This window comes from Schistocerca gregaria, chromosome 3, assembly GCF_023897955.1.
Source record: "Schistocerca gregaria isolate iqSchGreg1 chromosome 3, iqSchGreg1.2, whole genome shotgun sequence".
NCBI lineage: Eukaryota > Metazoa > Arthropoda > Insecta > Orthoptera > Acrididae > Schistocerca > Schistocerca gregaria.
In genome coordinates this window covers 686,228,732-686,247,156 of record NC_064922.1, presented here as the reverse complement: position 1 = coordinate 686,247,156, position 18,425 = coordinate 686,228,732, and the positions used below count along the sequence as shown (strand labels likewise).

The 18,425-nt window shown below is 42.5% G+C and overlaps 1 protein-coding gene across 1 annotated transcript in view; it reads right to left on the bottom strand.

The window, feature by feature from the left end:
- The window catches only part of LOC126355561 (transcription factor SOX-9-like), a 265,668-nt gene that overhangs the window by 246,045 nt on the left and 1,198 nt on the right, over positions 1 to 18,425 (bottom strand). The window lies entirely within an intron of this gene.

Sequence of the window (18,425 nt, the reverse complement as noted above, 5' to 3'; positions counted from 1 at the left end):
AGGAATGTCAGTTCTCTAAATTTTATCAACAGTGTTGTGTGTGTGTGTTTGGTGCTTACGGGCGCTCATCGGCGATGTTATCAGTACTCTTGTTTAGCGAAGAGAACGTCGTCTTCCCTTCAGGGATTCCCAACTGAGTTTGCGAAGGATTTCCGCAATACTAGCGTGTTGATCGAACCTACCTGTAACTGATCGAGCGGCACGCCTCTGAACTGGTATGAATTCTTTCTTTGTAAGACGGCTATAATTTCGCACCTTACAAGAACTCATCCACATACTTTGCCATGATCTAAAAACAATTAGGTATCATGTGATACATTGTACATCGTACATATGAATATATAAAGAAGACTGACATTTTCATGTACGTCTTGTAAATAATTGTCAACGCTTCGCTTATTACATGAAAGGTGACTGAGTGTATTTACTATAAAAACGGCGTAATGAATGATTGCCTATACTAGTAGAGGTTGGAACGCCAGTGGAGATGAGACGGCAGGCAGAACTCAAGCTCTGAGTGGAAGGCCAGCACAGGTGTTCGTCCTGCTTAAACACAGGCAGTAGGAGACGGACGTCGTAGCACCTAAGCGCTGGAGCACAATAGAGTCGCGACCGGCCGAGGTTATAGCAGAACCGGAAGGATTATACTTCGGAAACTATGAAAATCTTGAAGCAGGTGAGAGGAACGAAGAAGCGGCGCCTCGAAAACCATGCAGGCTGGGTTATTTCCAAGGCTTTTTACTCAGAAGCTTACCATTGTACGAGTATAGGTTTTTCCTCGCCAACTTTCCGCGCTGAACGACAGAAGACTACAATATGGTTGGTCGGCGGTCGGAAGAATCTCTAGAGAGGGACAATATTCCGTGGTTTCGGGATATGATTATGATTCATTTTCGGAATTACGATGGTGGGGAGGCAAGCCTTGTTGGGAAACCGGCGGTGGAGAGACGAAGTCTTCCGTTTTGAGCTCCCGTGTGTAACGGTCGCTCAGTATCAGCTTCTTGTTGGTACGGACGGACTTTCTGTCTTTGCTTTCACGAGATTATTTTATAGTGGTTGGAAGTTCGCGTTTCTTGTCTGATGAACACAGAGAGGAGAAAACGGTATTAGAGTATATTAGTCAGAAGACCGCGTTCTGCCGTCCTAGTGTTTGAAAGAGTTCATTTGTGGCTGGAGTTCTTCCATCGTCGCAGACGAGTACGAGAACCATTACTTCGACGCACCTGACACACTACATACGGTGATATCGCAAATTTCTTCGGCGTATTAGGGCTATAAAAGCCAAACAGCTGTGATCACGTTATTGTATTTCCACTGAGTTTCCACACCACCGTAGATCATCTTTGAAAGTAGTGTCTTCTAGTGTTTCGTACGGAGATGTCAGTGATTCAATGTTATTGATATTAGATCGCGCAGTCTTAATAAGGGGCAGAGTTGGCAATTGATCAGTAATTTTACTTAGGAAATGTTTAACTTTGTAATATAAGGTTTTTTAATCTACAATACATATATAAGCAGGAACAACGTTTATCATTTAGTAGTATTAGTTGCGTTAATCATTCATTTATGTGTAGGTTATAATTTATATGTTAAAGTCCATAAAGAGATCCTAAGATCTGCTTCAGGGGGTAGTCAGGCTGAGCGAAATCTTCATTTTAGCGTTTATTATTTTCCGTTGCGCACATTCAGTTTACACCCGCCTGGAGATGCATCTTGGATCTTTATTTCGATCTATGGGGGGACCTCAAAGCTACGAGCAGTGCTCGAGAATAGATCGCACAAGTATCCTAAACGCCGTCTCCTTTATATAGAAGCTATACTTTCCTACAATTCTCCCAGTAAACAGAAATCGACCATTCGCCTTTCCCACTACCGATCTTACGTGCTCGTTTATGTTCATATCTTGTTCTCAGTTACGCCTTGAAATTTAATCGACGTCACAATGTCGAGCAACACACCACTATTCCTATATTCCAACACTATTGCATTCTTTTTCCTACTGAACTACATTAAGTTACATTTTTCTGTATTTAGAGCACTCTGCCATTCAGTACACCAAACAGAATTCTTTCTAATTGTAAGTCATTGTGTATCCTCCTACAGTCACTCAACGAAAAAATTTTCTCTAATGCTACAGTGTCATCAGCAATCAATCGCCTCACGCTGTCCGTCAGATCGCTTATGTATGCGGGCATTGTGAACCACATGACACAGCAATAGGCTTCACACACGTTACTGATGACAGTCTCAAGTTATGCGATAGTCATAACCTTCTGAAAAAGGGCACAAGTGCCTGAAACCGGTAAAAAAAATTAAATTTCTTTGTGCAGCTGGTTGCTGATCATTTTGATAAATTGTTTAAAGAGTTTAAATAATGTGTGGAACATTGTTTATTTAAGCAGTTTGTGAGATACAAGGTGGCACTGCAAAACAAACAGCTGCGGCTTGCGTGTATATAGTAGTTCTAACCAATTCCACCCAGACATAGACCTCGTCCAGTTTAAAGAATCCACTTTATCCAATCGGAGACAGCAATGTTGTTGACCACACTACTCGAATTGCTCATGCGAAATGTAGATTTCTCCCTTCTATACAAGTTGTTTTTGAAGACAGAAGAAATCTGGGCATACACGCTTCTTCACATCGCTGAAGTATCACTACACGCTGTGAAAATCCTTTAACAGTATGACACAGGCTGCACGTCCTCCAAGTATTTTCTCATCAGGTAGAAAAAATCTTGTCTCATCTGTTACGTAGTGCATCGCAGGACTAGAATATAAAATTCATTTTTGGCTCATGGCGGAGTGCTAAGAGTATACTCTGCCTCTGTTACTGGATGCCTCCTCACTTTCAAACTCTCTCTTAAATTAACCAAAGGCGTCGCCACACGTGAAGCCTTAAGGTAATAGCACAGAGATGTTGAAAATATTAGGTTTATACTGCGTATCACTTTATAAGTTGGGTAATAAATCTGATTTTATTACGATGGTCGTCTCTCCCGATGTAGTTAGGAGATCCAAATGTCGTTAAAAGGTATCGTCCCAACGAAAAAAAAATGTCAAGTCAAGAATCATATCTAGTGTGCCTTAGCTATTGCTTCCACCCGACAGGCAGCACGTCACTGATAGCAAATGTATAGGCTAATTAATTACACTGATCTTGAGCGTCGCTTTTGTATGGCGAATAATTCTTGTTTTTCAGCGGTTGGAGTATATTCACCAGCATCTGGAATGGAAATCCCTGGAGGGAAGACGATAATCTTATCGGGGAACACTACTGAGAGCCGACATTTGAATCTGGCCGTAGAATGGTTCTACTGAAGCATACATTTCGCGTAAGGACGGCGCTATTAAAAGCACGACCACGACTACTAAGTGAGCGTCACCCTGCATAAAAAACGGTCTCGGTTCTACAGGCACACACAGGGGTCGCCGGCAGCGTCACGCTTTCTGGTAGAGGTGCTGTCTGCGATTTGGAATCAAGTCATACTTTTGTTGGATCCTATGGAGTATGCAATGTCGTCACAAGTAGTTTGAAAAATTTGTAAGGAGCATGCAATATAGTTTCCGCTGAGAAATAACTGTTAAGAAAAAAATCGTTGCGTTGCTCCTTCCGAGTTTATTAGTATTGAAGTCAGCCAATGAGGCCGTTGCGGGCGCAAATTCGAGCGGCCCGCCGGAACGCTGTCGCGGAAAGTGTTCTTCGTTTGGTTTGCTAAAACCGAACAAGAGAGCGAAGAAAGTTTGTACATGGGCCAATTGTAAAGGTGGAAACTGAGCCAAAGTCTGAGCAGTCTCGTGCGCTGTCATCTACGCTGTGAGAACAACTGACACTAATTGCATCTAGCGAGTCTCTTGAATTTGCGCGGGCAACGACCTGATTGGCTAAATTCAACGGCAGTCAACTCGGAAATGGCACAACGTATCCAATAGTTTTATTGACAATTATTTCTCACCGCGCTGCAGCATCATTATAAGCTTTTCAGACTGTTTATGACTACCGCATAGAGAAAACAAGAGTGGTCCTGTCACGCTTTCCTTGCTCATTGCTAAGCTTTAGAATAATGATACAAATTCGAATCCCATGTTTTCATAACCCTGATTGGATTCATCGATCATCATTGTTCTCTCTCCCTCTCTCTCTTTCTCTGTCGTGTGGCTGCTCGCCACGGGTTGCAAGTCTTTATAATTGGCGCCGTTTAGGCGATTTTCATGTTGGTGATGATGAAACGCTGATGATGATGATGATGATGATAAGACAACACCCATGCCCCGAGCGGAGGAAATCTCCGACCTGGCTGGAAATGGAAAGAGGGCCCCTTCGGTTAGCATCCAGCCACGCTGACTCTGTACATACCGAGTCATACAACACCCTTATGTTTCTCATTGTTTAACAGTTCATAATTCTGTTATGTTTTTGCTCTTAAAAAATCGTGATATGTTCTTTGAACTTGTGTTATTGATACATGGGCCCGGTGGAATAAAATGACCTACTGGAAGGACACTATGTGAAAGATTAACGTGAGGTATTGGATACGTTGGCAGTATATGCGGGACCGGAAGAAAGCAATATGGCCTTCTGCAGCAGCTCAGGCTTACAGAGCCGAGGTACTCGGTGGTTGGCGCACGTAGCGCTGACGTTACTTTGGACAGGAAGCGGACCCCCGTCTGCGGATGAAAGAGAGCGCCTGGCGGCTGTCAGGACCGTGGGCCGTAGTGGAGGCGTGCCCAGCTGCCTTTCTGTAGTTGTGGAGGTCCCTCTTTCAGTTGCTGGACGTCACCCGACCACTACACGTCAAAGTTTTATCACATGACAGAAGAACTATATTTCGATCATGTCGTGGGGCATTAATGGAAAACTTAGAATCGCTGTCCGCTTTCAACAAATTTATAGAAATTTTGTGTTTAGAAAGACATGCCTGTTGAAAAGAAGAAGTGTAACTCCATTACTATTCAAAACATGTAGGAACAAGTAACAGATTCCTCCGGTTGCCGAAAGATGTTTGCACGAATTTTCCCTTGGGCTACATACTGCGATTACATTAAAGATTTCTTGCTCAATATGCGATGCAAATCACTGCAGTCGAATTCATAGAAACTATTTTATGTCTGTCACTGCAACAAGTGTCTACATGAAAGTTTCAGATGAAACAGAGCTGATGTCTGAGTACAATATTTTTCATTGCAACTGCTCACGTATCTAAGTTTAAACACTGTTGTCTGCATATGAAGAATAAGATATGTGCCAAAATAATGCTCTGCTTAAGCTACAAGGTATAGCCTTCACCCAATTGATATTTGGTCTCCGAACTTTACGTATAATTTGGTGAGGAATGCAAGCAAATTACTAATTTTTTTTTTTTTTTTTTTTCGTGCGGATCATTGCCTGGTGCAACTTGTCCGGTTGACGTCATTCGGTGCTGTTTGCGTGTGACGGAACTTAGCTGTAACTGTTATGAGTAGAGACGGTGACGAATGCGGGGGTTGTCTGTATTTTTGTTGTTGCTTTTGTTCCTCTATGACGATAAGAGAAATGGTTAAATCAGGTCCCGCCGCATGTCCTACTCCTGTTTAATAACACCGAGGGAGCTGCCATCCTTGAGACGGATTACGATAAACATTGTCACGAGGCTCTGCGATGTGATTTGGAATTTTAATCAGGATAGTGAAGCATGATTTACTGATCAGTAGCTTTTGGTTATCACCTCCCTTTGCCCTACCGACCGAATACTAGTGGTGAGAAACTTTTCACCATTATGAGTAGCGCACCACAGCACAAGCATCTATTTAGTTTAAAAACATGTGTATTGAGTTCCTTTTATGTGAACTTGGATTGTGCGACATTCAGTCTTGCTACATTGCGTTTGTGGCCAATAATTTCTGTAACTTTTCAAAAGTTTTGTATTTGCTCCAGATCATTTGACACTAAGAGCTCTAGTACGTTATTGCCACCATTCACGCTTCCAGAGCTAACTGCTCAAAACAGTTCTCACAGATAATAGCTGGGAATCAATTATTAATTTATATCCGTTATTGCTCATACTACCTGCTACGTTACTCCGCAAGGCACCTTATGGTGTGTGGCGGAGGGTACTGCTGGGAGCAGTGTCTTTTGCGCCAGTCGAAGGAAGCCCGAATTTTCTCCGGACGTGCGCTCTCAAAAATTCAACAGTAAACATTTCTCGCGATTCACGATACCATTCTTATAGTGCCTGCCACTGCACTCTGTTCAGCATTCCATTACGCTCTCGCAGCGACTAAACTTAATGGCATTCAGCCCGTATCCATGTATCAATTTTTCCGAGAGCTTCTAACAAAAAAAAAAAAAAAATTCTCCTAAGCCAATCCTCATCGTTTCTGTTACCCATGCAACTGCCTGAAGTGTCTGCTAAAGCCCTTATTTATTTAAAACTCAACAAGTCTCTATCTGCTGACCAAGTCCACAACGTTGCAGAAATATCTGAGCCTTTGTACATGATGAGCTCCGCCTTCACCTTGCTACCAGTGCTATCGTGTTCAATCGCCGTTGGAAATCAGAAAGAATCTCTTCCGATCTCAAGCGACGTACCTCGCTAGCACCTAAGTGACTTACTGCCTGCAGTAGTCTGGAACCTGTGTTACATACGTACAGCGTCTGGAAGGACCTACTCCACGAGTGGGATAACTATAGCTACATTTCTTCCCCTCATTGGCTGCCATATCCTTAAGTGGCTACGTCATTGCAGCTCCCAAATACAAATAATCCTACCCACTCCAAATGCCCAGAACTTGCAGGCCGAGAGGCAACATGCGAAACAGAGCAGATGATCGCTACTTGCTCAATTTTCATCGAACTTATTAACAGATAAAGGGATTAGTAATCACAAAGTAGACGCAACAAGAATGAGCTTCATAGCATCTCAGTCCACTAAAAGAAAAGGCGAAGTACAGAGATTTTTTAAAAAAGCGTATAAAATGCTTTTTACCCATGTATAAGAGATTACCTCTGATCTTTTCACGACAACTTTGTGGGATCAAATTGAAAGAAATATGGTGAAAATGACAGAGCATTATATTCCAAGTAAATTAATAAAAGATAAAATATCTCCCATGGGACGTAAAATATATTACGATGTTGTTGCAAAAGCTGAGAAAGAAGCATGCCAGATTCAAAGGAAAGCAAAACCTTCAACAATGGCAATGATTTACAAATCTCGAGATTCACTGTCAATTTCGGTTTGTGGTGGTAGCCTACATAAACTATTTGAGTTGCAAGAGCAAATCAGTCCCTTCATTGAGTAGTGGTAACAGTTTTGTTACAGACGAAAGTTATACTGATCAGTGTTACTGATGCCTGTGAGTAGATGACAACTGCATTCTAGAGTAATTTACAATTAGATCCCCTTGGAAATGCCAAGCGCCGAATGAGCTGGTACAGTTTACATCATTGGGCACCTTTCTGACCAAACTAACAAAATAGCTCCACTTTTAGCAATCGTCTTTTAACTGTTCTCGATGCGTCCCTACCTAAAGACTAGAAACTTGCACAGCCCAGACCAGTATGCATATATAGGAAGTAGAAGCAACGCGCAAAATTAAACACCCATTTCACTAACACCGATTTTTAGTAGCTTTTGGAAAAGACACCTTTAAACTGTGTTCACAAAAACACGATCTATTAATACATAACAGTCAGAGATTCAGAAAATATCGTTCATGCGAAACTCCAATGGCTCTTTATTCACACTGAGTGCTATCGGCAAGGGATTTCAAGTCGTTTCCACACCAGTCCTCACAAGCGGCTGTTAATCAAATTGCGCAGCTATGGAATATCGTCTCAGCTATGCGACTGTATCGTATCTCATTGCATAAAGGTCATACTACGTCGTAACTGACGGGAACTAATCTGGAGAGACATACGTTGTGTGAGGCGTTCCTACAGTGAGCGGGGCGCTGTGTTAAGGCAATGGACTAGTATCCAAGAGAACAACGGTTCAAATTCGAGCCCTTGTATCCAGATCTAGGTTACCCGTGATTTTTCTAAATCGCTCACGGCGGATGTTGGGCCGGATTCAACACCCTCTACGGCTAGGTTTAAATAATTTGCGAGACGGTCTGCGCAGTCGTCTCACATTGTTTGCAGACTATATCGTCGTTTACTGTGTTGTGTAATCAGCAGAAAATCAAAACGAAGTACTAAATGATTTAGGCGCGATATCTGAGAGGTGCAAGAATTGCAGTTGAGTTACTACGAAGTAGAGAAAATAGTGTAATGAATGTGAAAGTGAGCTAGGATCACAGTAGTCATCGAAACATGGGCGTTTTTCTTTGCGGTGAAACGTTTCACAAATTTTCAATCAACAATATTCGCCTCGGAACGCTAACAAATCTTTGCCTGCCTGTTATTTAGGAGAAAGTCGGAGCCTGCACTAAAGAATTCACTAAAGTGTTATGATACACCATCTGCCAAGCACTGATCTACGCATCAGAGAGTAATCGTAGAGGTATGGACTTACATGAAGAGAAATATGGTATTAAGGTCCGTACACTCAGTTTGTAGTCTACTATTGGCAGTCTTCACTAATCGAAAGACTTAAAAAAATGTGATCAGTCTCTATTAACTTGATAATAAGATATCCCGTAATAACAGTGTCATATGAAAATATTCATCCCAGTATTCCTCTAAGTTTACCAATAGAGCTCCCATTCGCACATGGCACGTAGACCAAACCGATAACCATAGGTACAAAAGTGTGCTATGAAGACGTACAGACAGCAGTTTCTCAGCACTAGCGCCCGTGACCAGAATAGGAAGGGACGGGGAGAGGACTCGTGCGAGGTAAGTCAGCTGGCTATAAATGCCTTCATCCATTCAACTACGCAGTACATACTTGGAGGGCCATCTACCTCCATCACAGTGGTGGCAATAGGCACTGCGCCTGACACAGGAGATAATGCAACCAGTATCACAGTTTGCACCAGATAAATCACATGGTCATCCAGCCAGCTGGATTTCACAGGATCGCCAACATAAACTTTGGGGATATTCGTGCAGTATCGGCTGACTTGAAGTACTGGCCACTACTGTGATTTCCCTTTCCGCTTTCAAATGCCGGAAGTATACAGTAAGCAGAAGCAATCTTTAATATCCATGTGCACTGCAGTCGGATATCTTCTTCCTCTTTGCAATGATTTATCTGCTCTGAGTGCTTGGTGGTGATGCTGTAGCTGTTTTGGCTCAGGATATATGTTGAGCCCTATGGTAGCCGTTTTAAGGTAAGTGATTAATTTTGTTGCTATATTTCGGATATCTGTCACGTAAGGAATGACATCTAACACATGTTTCATGATAATTTCTCTAAAAGGACGTACAATATGACTTGATCTTACTGCGTGTCTGTCGTACAGTACCAGACACCCGACTGTGTAGTAATTTCACTTTTTAAATTACATTTCTTTCTTCTTACTTCTTTTCAGACTGAAATGACGGAAAATGAGGAAACCTAAGAGAAAAAGCTAAAGAAGAGTGTACGAACATGGCTGTGAGCAGATTTACATCTAGCAAAATGACCACGAGGGAGCCAGCTGGACCGTTTTCGACAACTAGAAAAGAAAAAGATAGCCACCGTAGAGAATAGATTAAAAACAGAAATAATAAAGTCTAAAAGAGAGCTGACGAAAGCTGTTCCAAAATAAAATTAACACGCTAAGGGTGGTCATGGGAAGCTAATTATAAAGCTGTAGAGAAAACTGAAATTTACTTTAAATAATGGGTCAACAAAAGAGACTAAATCGAGCATTATGTACCAGGAGTCGTTTGAAGACGACTGGGTGCTGCGAACTAAGTGTAGAGGCAGGGAACGTGTTGTCTGTGTCGATCGTATTTTGCTCGTGATCTCTGTCAAACTGAGGTAAACATAGGTGAACTGAGCTGAAATAGTAACAAGTTCTCTTGACTTTGTGTATTATTACTATTCAATAAGTATCAGTGCAGTGTATCAGTGATAACCCATATTATCACAGAAACACAATGGTCCATGCTGCAAGACTCTTTCTACAAGACTTGTAATGTTAGGTCTTTTACTTTCGATGTAATTAGGTACTACGAATAAAACATAAAAGTCATTACACCATGTTAATCGTAGTAAATAGTAACACTCCGATTAACCATCACAGTTACACAGTGAAGTTAAAAAGAACTTACGTCAGCCGATACTGCACGACTCTCCCCTAGACAAACAGAATAATACTTAAGTTACTCTTTCTAGGAGAAAGAATGTCTGATTCTCTGATTATAAGTTGCTGAGCAAAATGGACGAAATGTAAAGGGCGATCAAGAAGGTTCCATTTGAGGGTGTTGCTACTACCTATATGCAACGAGGGCCGACTCCGACGAGGGTATATAAGCACCGACATGTATACAGGGAATTGGTGTGATACTTGTGTCTTTCCTACATGCGCGCGGTACATGCATAAACGTGAACTATGGTGACGTTATTACCAAATGCGCCCTAACAGCACTTGCGTGCTGCTGTTCCTTCCTTGGCTGCCGTAGCACAAACACCGGTAGATATCGAAGAAAGAAAAATGTGTATGGGGTAGCATGTCTGTCGAAAACCACAATTTACGAATGAAAACTGAGACAAAGGGAGGCTGCTGCTTCACAATAACGAACGTCTCCTTCTCGCAAATGTCGTACCGTGTAGTTAAGTCAACTCAAGTGAAGACTCTCGAGCATCCGCCCTATAGTCTTGAGCTCACATCTTCGATCCCATGAAAAGATAGACGATTGCTTTCGGACTCTGATGTGCAACAGGCAGTTACGGAATTCTTCGCGCAGTAGGACACGGTGTTTTACCAAATGGATACCTTCTACATCTACATCCACATCCACGTGATTACTCTACTATTCACAATAAAGTACCTGGCAGAGGGTTCAATGAACCACCTTCAAGATATCTCTCTTCCGTTCCACTTTCGAACGCGGAAAAAACGTGCACTTAAATTTTTCTGTGCGAGCCGTGATTTCTCTTATTTCATCATGATGATCATTTCTCCCTATATAGGTTGGTGCCAACAGAATGTTTTCGCCTGGTGTGTCGATGGGCTGATTGCCTCAATCATCACGGCGATTATGGTTGATTGGCGTACCGATTCTGGACTGTAAGGCCTGCAAACGGAAGTTTTTTGATCACCACTTATAATTACGTGATGATCGTTTTCAGGGAGGCTATTCGACGGAAACAAGCATTAGTGGGATCATCGGAGTCAACAGGAATGTAATTTTTCAAATGTCGCTGCTTCACGCACCACAGGTTGGATTTTCTGCTCTATTGTAGTAGAAAAGAACATTCTGGTTTGTTCGCAGTGCCATTATGTCGGAAACTACACAGAGAAACGAAGAAAAATAAGATATCGAAGAATAAAGGCAAGCAGACAAGAGGTACGCGTCAAACAACGTCCGAGGTTCACAGTTCGGCCCTTTATAAACCTAATGTCAGGCTTGATTGGGCATTCGAAATCGCGACATGCATACGTCATGGCAGCGGCGCTACCGCAAGATTACTATTGTAGGTGTGACCACAGTCTGAAAGAGAAGGCACGTTTCCACGTCAATGTAGTACGACTGTGGAAGTTGTGGGAAGGCTGTGTTGGAGTACTTACTAGCAAGCAAACGAATTAGACTGAGACAGGTATTTAAGTTTTCTTCATTCGTACCACATGGTAATTGTGAGGACAAGCTTTTAGTGTTCAAGTTTACGTGACACACTAACAAAAAGGATTCACCAGTTAGTGATTCTTATTATCTGAAGTGAATAAGGAAACAGATTGTATCCATTTTCTAAACAGAAGTTATAATAAATTTAGGGTTTTCGAAAAATGACGTGGCGTTTTCTACATCATTCACTTTTTTAATGTCACGTGGGAGCGACAGGAAGCGCTTTGACAGAAATTCGTTGACCACATTGTTAGATCGGAGAAGGAACGCGTACATCACCACCAGTACGCCCATACATAGGAAAGTCTGCGGTGGATAACAACATCCTGACACACAAACCTTATCGAGCGAGGTGGCGCAGTGGTTAGCACACTGGACTCGCAACCGGTTTAACCTGAGTCCGGCCACCCTGATCTAGGTTTTCCCTGATTTCCCTAAATCTCTTCATGCAATTGCCGGCATAATTCCGTGGGAAGGGCACAACCGATTTCATTTCCCAAGCTTCTGTAATCCGAGCTTGTACTCCGTTTCTAATGACCTCGTTGTCGACAGTACGTTAAACTCTAATATGCTCCTCCTTCTCTTCCACAAAACTCATGATGAGGACAACATTTCATAAAGTGTATGGACGACGTTGTAAGACAGTAACCGTTAAAATCTCAGTTCTAATAGTGGTTTGTAGAATCTCTCAGCTGTAAGCCTGAAGTCACGTAAGCCAGTTTGGGTCAGTCTACTGTCAGAAATGTTTCCGACGTCACCAAGAAATGGACATAACAATGAAATGAACATGAAATACACATATCTACTTGAAAGTCCAAAGATTAAAGTTGCAAGGGCAATCTTCCCCTTCGCAATGCTCGAGACTCAACTGCATCTGAATGGCCAATGAAGATGTGGTCACATCTTGAAGAAGTGATATTGTTAAACTGCTTCGTATGGCTGTGGCGCGGAGCTACAGGCAATAAAATATTTTGTTGAGAACTGCCAACGCAATGCATGAAAATATACTGTTTATGTAAATGTTTGTGTCCTGCAACGCTGTATAGTACCAATAACGTACTGAAATTCTTAAGTAAGTTGTACATGTACGCTGTTTCCGACTTGCAAAAAAACTACGTTAAATTTCTGATTTTTTTTTCTTTTCTTGCAAAGAATATCAGTATATGTGGTACAATGCGGACATCAAAATGCATTTCCATGTCCTTTCCTCAAGCTTAATTCAAACTATAGTTTAGTCATGAGATAGCCGGCCGGTGGTTCTAGGGGACTGATGGCCTCAGATGTTAAGTTCCATAGTGCTCAGAGCCATTTTAACAATTTTTTTTTAGTCATGAGATAAATACTACATAAAAGAAGAATTAACTAAAAATATGTGCTAAAAGTAATCCTCTGGTACATGAGACTGGCCGGACACTAATAAAAACAGGAAAAGAGTCACCCACTGTGAGAAGAAGTAAATGTTGGTTAACAGTTCTAAACGTGAATTGAAAACGCGTTTGAATAAAAAGCTGAGTCTGAATTCAAAAATATATATTGAGTGAGAAATGAACATGAAGCAAGAAAGGATGACCTAGCCAGTCTAAAACAGGTTAATGCCCAAGAATTGGGCCAGAAGTCCTAACTTTACACAAAATCTTAAAAACTTCGCCCACACTTGTCTCACCGTTATTTGATGCAGCGGACAAACCAAGAGAACCTGCTCCCCTCATGTCAGAATATAAAATGCAGCATTAAGTAAAATGTGATGCAGGTACAGTGTCACACCACAAGCACATCACACAATGGGTCCTCTCGGTGGAGAATGAGCCTGGGTGTGAGAGAACAGTGCTCTATTCTCTGTCGCGTTAAAGCGATGCTCTCCAACAGTGTGACTGGAACAATGTTCACTGTGGCATATGCTTCACCAGCCATAATTTGTTATTTTGTACCCCCAGCCATAAGTTCTCCTACTGACATATTAATCCTTCCGCTTAACATCGAGGTAACAGCACCCAACGCTTCTTTGCTTGCATCCCTGCTGCTGCCGCCGCGATAACTGACAGAACAAAATGTTCTCGGCCCAGTTGGATATTAAATATGGGCGTTTTGGCTTCTGAACCTGCAAATGCTTTTCCTGAAAAAACTGTCATTTCCCGTTACCCTGTGCCATGAAGCGCAATGCGGTCTGCGGAGTGTAAATTTAGATGCGGCACTTCTGGGGTGCTCTTAGCTCCTTTTTTCTACATCTACATTCAGCAGACCTCTGTGAAGTGCATGGCAGAGGGTACGTCTTGAAGTGCTAGGAATTAGTGCTTCTACCCGTCACATTGAGAAACGGGGCACGAAAAGATTTACTGCTGGAAAGCCTCTGCACATGCTGTAATTCTTGTTATCTTTGTGGTCGTTATGTAAAGGTATGTACATGGGTATACTAGATTTCTAGATTCCTCACTTAAACCTGTTTCCTGAAACTAAGTAAGCAGGCTTTTTTGGGGCAGTTTCAAGAATGAGTTTTACTCTGCAGCACAGTGTGCGCTGTTGAAACTTTCTTGGAAAATTAGAACTGCGTGCCGGACTGGGTCTCGAACCCGAGTCCCTTAACTTTTGTGGGAAGGTGCTCTACCGACTTATCTATCCAAGCACGACTCACGACCCGCCTTCGCAGCTGTACTTACGCCAGTACCTCATCTTCTACCTTCCCAACTTCATAGAAGTTCTGCTAAACTTGCGGGACTAGCACTCCTGGAAGAAAGGATATTACGGAGTCATGGCTTAGCTACAGCATGGAGGATTGTTTCCGGAATTAATTTTCACTTTGTAGCAGAGTATAGCACTTGCCACCGTCAGGTGGCTTGCGGAGTATGGATGTAGATGTAGAAAGACAAGGATAGCAGGTTCGTCACACAGATTTACAGCACCGGGGAGTTCCTCGGGATAGTTTGCGTCTATTTACAGCGTTTGACAATTCAGTTTTTTTTTTTCAGCATCTCCTTGAGCTCTCCCATGGCTCAAACAAACATGTGACTATTTGTGCTCCCTTCTTTGTGCACGTTCTATATCCCATGTGAGTCCTGTTTGGTATGGGTCCTATCGGGCCGTTAAAGTGTTTTTTTAAGCAGTCTCCTCTGTAGACTGTTTGCATTCTGCTAGTATCCTACCAATAAACCAATTGCTTTACCCATTTTAAAAGAGTAAACCGCCATTTGACTGTATATTATTATACTTATGTTCAAATGTTCAAGTGTGTGTGAGTTCTTAAGGGACCAAACTACTGAGGTCATCGGTCCCTAGACTTACACTCTACTTAAACTAACTTATGCTAAGGACAATACACACACCCACGCCCGAGGGAGGACTCGAACCCCCGGCGGGAGGGGCCTCGCAGTTAGTGACATGGTGCCTCTAACCGCTCGGCCACTCCGCGCAGCCAATTATATTTATCATTTGTACTATCCAGACTTCGGCTTCTATGCCATTGTCAGGTAGAATGCTAAATGTTGAGAGATAATTATTAAGTCGCATCTGTTAAGGCAGATAAACAAGGCTACCACATGTATTTAAGATGTAACTGTCAAAGAATGTGGACTCTACAAGACGCAGTACATTTGGGGAATTGCTTCCGGAATGAGTTTTCACTGTGCAGCGGAGTACAGCACTTGCCCAAGAAAGACAATGGCCCTAGATTCGAGTACCTGTCCGACACACAGTTTTCATATTCCAGAAATTTTCCATATTCACTATGTCCTCTAGAGTCCACAGTCTTTGACAGCTGCGTCTTAAAGACATGTATGAGCTTTGTTTACTTGCTTTGGACTGCATTAACTTATGTAACTTAATACTGGTCTAACAAATTTTGGCATTGTAGTTGATAATGGCATAAAAGCCAAAATCTGGGTAGTGCAAATGATAAATGTAATAATACACAGAAAAATGGCGGTTTACTCTTTTAAAAAGTATTGCATGACTGTGGATCAACGGCATCGAAAACTTTTTACTTTACCTATGACTGCCCCATCATATTTGTTCCATTTCATATGCGCACAACCCAGGTATCCATACGACCTGTTTCAAATGTCTCTTTTGTACTGTAGTCATAGAATACTACATTTTGTTCGTGTTTGGAAATGCACAGTTTTAAATTTCTAAACATTTCAAGCAAATTACCAGCCTTTGCAGCACTTGGATATCTTATGAAGATGTAACAGAATATTTGTGCAGCTTTTATTAAACTGTACTTTATTACAGATACTGCAGCATCTGCGGAAGGCCTAAGGTTACGATTAATACTGTCTGCAAGATCATCAAAATACGACATAAAGAGACCCATTGTAGGACAGTCACTGGAAGCAGACTCTTCTATAAAATATCTAGGAGTATGCGTAAGCAGCAATTTAAACTGAAATGACCACACAAGACAAGGCAGATGCCAGACAGATTCATTGGAAGGAACTGGAGGAATGTTGTCTATCGACAAAGGAGGAAGCTAATCATCCTCGCACCAGTTGCTGAATATTGTTCGTCGGTCTATGGTCCGTACCAGCTATGAGGTAGAAAAGATCCCAAGAAATGCAGTGCGTTTCATTACAGTTTCATTTAGTAAGCGCTAACGCATCACGTAGATGCTAACTTCAATGGGAGACGCTGTAGGAGAGGTGTTACGCATCGCTCTGTGACTTACTATTAAAAACACCAGAACGTACGTTACTAGAAGAGTCAACCAATATATTGCTTCCTCCTACACATTTTTCCTGAAAAGTCCGTGAAGATAAGATGCGCGCTCACATGAAAACTTAGCAGTTGTGGTTCTTTCCGCAAACTAAACATGAAAAGCGGGAAACAGCAGTGGTACACACAGTACCATTCGGCACAGGCCGAAACGTTGCTCTACTAGTATACAGTGAGTAGCAGAAGATTCAAGGATATGACAGGAACTGTCATTCGAAGTAGAAAACTGTAGTTAACATGGATTTTGATATGCATAGTTAAAGAGCTATGTGAACACATCTACTGTAAGCTCTCTCATTTCTATATTTTTATGGATTGAAAGAAGAAGAAAGTGTCTAGTAATCAAATGGTTCAAATGGCTCTAAGCACTATGGGACTTAACATCTGAGGTCATCAGTCCCCTAGACTTAGAACTACTTAAACCTAACTAACTTAAGGACATCGAACCTGCGACCGCAGCAGCAGTGCGGTTCCGGGCTGAAGCGCCTAGAACCGCTCGGTCACAGAGGCCGGCTTGTCAAGTAATCATGGGCTCTGAAGTGCATATATTAAGAGCTATGATCACTTGTTCATCTTCGCTGCTCGTAGCCCTTAAGTTATTCATTTTAGATGCCATGTGTACTAGACTTTTGACTGAACCTGTCAAATTCATGAACATTGACAATTCCTCGTGGGACACCATGCAGATGTGGATGTAGACGTGGGATCGCAACAAACTTTCCTATGACACACCTAAAGTTATTTCCACATCTGTGGACGAGTCTCCATCCGCGATAATACGCTATATTCGCCCTATCAAGGAGTCCTCAATCCATTAGCAAATTGAGCTCGACCCCCCCCCCCCCCCTCCCCGCCCCCACGTTGGTGCATAAGTTCGAAGAGCTTACAAGAGATACACGTAATAGAGACTTCATGATCGATAACATATTCTCCTTCACTACTTACAAGTCTGCCGACGCTGGGGTAACTTTCCGATTCCGCGATTATAGAAATCACGTGGTTTTGAGGTGAAGAACTCGTCGAGCCATTTCGGAACCCATTTTCATCCGGAAAGGAAGTTCCATGAAGGCTGTTCGATAGAGGGTGGCAAAACTGAAAATCTGAGGACGCAAGGTCAGGTGAATAAGGTGGGTGCAACTCCTGTGTAGGGGTTTCTGCCAATCTAGCAGAATGCGGGAGGGCTTTATCGTGGAATAGTCTTCTTGGTCGCTGTTCTTCGATTTCGTCAGTAGTGATGGTTACACCCCGGAAAAGCGATTCGTATTACGCCACACCGTCTCTGTCCCACCAGACGTGGAAAATAATCTTTTGAGGTGCGCGAAGTTCTTTGTACGGAGAGTTGCTCCATTGCTTGGGCTCAATCATTCCCTTCTTTAACTTAGGTTAGGATAAAGACACAGTTTCTCGTCAGCCGTAAATGTACAGGATAGCAATTGTCGCTGTTTTCACGAACCAACGGATGACGAACAAGCAGAGATTCGGATATGACCAACAGCTGATTCTTGTGCTTTTGGCTTAGAGCGTACGATAGTCATACACCTGATTTTTGAGCTGTCACTATTGCATGCAAATGTCGCACGTCGGTGGAATAGTTACACATCATCACATTTGACACTGATGTGCATCGTTGAGTGTTGATGGGTTTAAACAATCATCGCCAAATCGTGAAGGTCTTCTTGAACGTGGAGAGGCGCTAATGTCAAAACGATTCTCGTTAAAAAGAGAGAACCATTTTCTTGCCGTGCTCTGTCCATAAGCATTACCCCCATACAGGGTGCAAACGCTTCTGGCTTTCTCCGCTAGCCGGCCGGTGTGGCCGTGCGGTTCTAGGCGCTTCAGTCTGGAACCGCCTGACCGCTACGGTCGCAGGTTCGAATCCTGCCTCGGGCATGGATGTGTGTGATGTCCTTAGGTTAGTTAGGTCTAAGTAGTTGTAAGTTCTAGGGGACCACAGGTGTTAAGTCCCATAGTGTTCAGAGCCTTTCTCCTCTGCTGTCACCCCTCTAATGAACTCAAACAGAAGA